The 3456-nt window shown below is 45.7% G+C and overlaps 1 pseudogene; it reads left to right on the top strand.

Annotated features, from left to right (window-relative positions):
• Positions 1-1470: 1470 nt before the first annotated feature.
• LOC126403734 (NACHT, LRR and PYD domains-containing protein 14-like) overlaps positions 1471-3456 on the top strand; it is a 152391-nt pseudogene continuing 150405 nt past the window's right edge.

Genomic DNA, 3456 nt, shown 5'->3' with positions numbered 1-3456 from the left:
AAGCTCCACCATGAGATATTTGAACTGCCTGTGATTTGTTAGTGCACATTTGTTTACACTGGTTACTGCTATACAGTTACGTTTATGATTTTTTTTTTTTGGATGGATAGAGACATCTAACATGAGCTGTCCCTCTGGTGTACTCATCTACACCTCTGCTACCTCCAGCTCTGCCCCCTGTCTTCTCTTCAGTGCCACTGTCTCTAAACCAAACAACATCGCTGGTCTCACCACCGTCTTGTACACCTTTCCTTTCAGTCTTGCTGGTACTCTTCTATCACACATCACACCTGACACTTTTCTCCATCTGTTCCAACTTGCTTGCACATGTCTCTTCACCTCTTTTCCAAACTCTCTGTTGCTCTGGACTGTTGACCCTAATATAAGTACTTAAAATCCTCCACCTGCTCCCTGCTCTCACTACAGATCACAGTGTCATCTGCAAACATCATAGTACATGGGGATTCCTGTCTAACCTCATCTGTCAACCTGTCCATCACCACAGCAAACAAGAATCCTTGATCCTTGATGCAGTCCCACTTCCACCTTAAAGTCCTCTGTCACACCTACAGCACACCTCACCACTGTCCAACAGCTCTCATACATGTCCTGCACCACTCTAACATACTTCTCTGCCACTCCAGACAATACACTGCTCCTCTCTTGGCACCCTGTCATATGCTTTCTCTAGAGCGACAAAGACACAATGCAGTTCCCTCTGACCGTCTCTGTACTTCTCCATCAACATCCTCAAAGCAAATGCTGCATCTATAATACTTTTTCTTGGCATGAAACCACACTGCTGCTCACAGATGCTCACTTCTGCTCTTAGTCTAGCTTCCACTACTCTTTCCCATCGCTTCATCGTATGGCTCATTAACTTTATCCCTCTGTAGTTGCCACAACTCTGCACACCTCCCTTGTTCTTATAAATCGGCACCAGCACACGTCTCCTCCATTCCTCAGGCATCCTCTCACTCTCTAAGACCTTGTTGAAAAACCTAGTCTAAACCTCTCCTGCCACCTCTCCTAGACACGTCCATACCTCCACAGGTATATCATCAGAACCAACTGCCTTTCCACTCTTCATCCTCTTCAGTGCCCTCCTCACTTCATCCTTACTAATCTTTGCTACTTCCTGCTCCACAATGGTCACCTCTCCTACTCTTTGTTGTCTCTCATTTTCCTCATTCATCAACTCTTCATTATATTTATGTTCAGTGTCGGCTGTGACCTCCAGCTGCTGTAGTGATTATGACGGGACCAGAGGAGGAAGTCACATGACATAATGTAGGAGCAACAGAGTCCATGTAGGGAGGTCACCGCCAAACCATGATTCTTTTCCTAAACCTAACCACACTGGTAGGGGCACTAATTTAGGAAACACTCCTGTGGGTCATGTTAGAGGGTAGGATCATAGGATCAGTGTGGTCGTATGGGTCGGAGGACTTGTTGTGATGTTACCTCTGGTCTTTACAAGGACTAATAATATGTGTCAAACATTTGTTGTTTCCACAGACAGAGAGCAGAGTCTCCAGTATCCAGCTGTCTGTCTATGAAGAGTGACTGGTCCATGATTACTCCTCCATACTTCAGTAATGAACCTGGACCCTCAGACACAAAGTAAGAGACTGTCTCAATAAAGGTCTAAATCCAGTGTAGTGTGGAACAGTTAAAAATCTTTGTGGGGGGAGGTTAAAAGTCGTTTTCCATCAGTCGGTCTTTCAGATGAATCTAGTGCTGGAAAATGATTTAAATATTTTTTATTTATTTAGACTATTAATCTTATTTCTGCACAAGGCATCAACAGAGAGGCCGAGGGACGGAGACGGAGACACTTTGTCCTCGTTATATACTATGATCAACAAAACATTAAAACCACTGACGGGTGAAGTGACAACATTGATCATCTTGTAACAATGCAGCGTTCTGCTGAGTCATGTGGATGCTACTTGACACGCTTCACCTCCCTAAAACACCGTTACAGACCAAGTACCCCCCCTCGTGGCAACGGCACTCCCTGATGGCAGTGGTTCCCCCCAGCAGGACAATGCACCATGCCACACTGCAGAAACTGCTCAGGAATGGCTCTAGGAATGTGAACTAGAGCTCAAGGCCTTGACTTGGCCTCGAAAGTCCCCAGATCCCAGTCAGATCAAACATCTGTGGGACATGCTGGTACCCCACCTCACAGCCCAAAGGACTTAAAGGATCCTCTGCCAGCACCTTGGTACCAGACACCACAGGACACCCCTTAGAGGTCCTTTATCCATGCCTCAACAGGTCAGGGCTAAGTTCAATCCAGTGAGGCCCCACCGCGGGTTGGGGGTATCTGTGAGGTAACAGCATGTCCCACAAATCCTTGATCAGATTGGGATCTGGGGCATTTGGAGGCCAGGACGATGCCTTGAGCTCTTTGTCCCATTCCTTGGACCATCCCTGAGCATTTTTTGTAGTGTGGCACTGTCATGAGAGAGTGCTGTTGCCATGAGGGGGTACCTGGTCTGCACTGGTGTTTAGGTGGTTGGAGTGTGTCAAGTGGCATCCACATGGATGTCAGAACCAAAGGTTTCCCAGCAGAACATTGCTTTGTAACAAGATGATTAATGTTATTCACTTCACCTGTCAGTGGTTTTAATGTTTTGTCTGATCGGTGTACATCTTGTGTTTGAAACGTCTGTGTTGTCGCTGCATTTTTTAAACACATCTGCCGCCTGCATCCAGCTGCTGTCTCAGTGTCAAACGTTAGACTACAACTACCAAGAAGAACATTGGTGCACCATGATCCACTTCATAGACAGTCTAGCAGCGCAGCACTGTACTGCACCTGTGCTGTGGTCATTTCATTCATCTCACAGACTGATTTAGTGTAGCACTATGGCCGTAGCCAGCTATGAGTTCATCAAGGTCCGGGCCTCGGTAAAAATTTCAAAGAGAAAAAAATAGAAGAAACCCCAAACAGCATGGTAAACATATTAACACACCGGACAGCTTTTATTTTGAAACGACACGCAGGAAGTTATCTGATGTATCAGCGGAACACGGAAAACTTGAATTCAGTTGACAGGAAGACGACGATACTGCTAGCTAAATGACAGTTTTTTATGATTATTTTAGTGACGACCAAGCAGCCATGATTCTTTTCCTAAACCTAACCACACTGGTAGGGGCACTAATTTAGGAAACACTCCTGTGGGTCGTATTAGAGGGTAGGAACATAGGATCAGTGTGGTCGTATGGGTCGGAGGACTTGTTGTAATGTTTCCTCTGGTCTTTACAAGGACTAATAATATGTGTAAAACATTTGTTGTTTCCACAGACAGAGAGCAGAGTCTCCAGTGTCCAGCTGTCTGTCTATGAAGAGTGACTGGTCCAAACATGAGCCTCTAACCTTCAGTAATGAACCTGGACCCTCAGACACAAAGTAAGAGACTGTTGAAAAACATGAGGGAGCTT

The sequence above is a fragment of the Epinephelus moara genome, chromosome 17 (genome assembly GCF_006386435.1).
Source record: "Epinephelus moara isolate mb chromosome 17, YSFRI_EMoa_1.0, whole genome shotgun sequence".
In the NCBI taxonomy this organism is placed as follows: domain Eukaryota; kingdom Metazoa; phylum Chordata; class Actinopteri; order Perciformes; family Serranidae; genus Epinephelus; species Epinephelus moara.
Note: the sequence above shows the minus strand (reverse complement) of the source record. Positions and strands in the feature narration are given on the sequence as shown.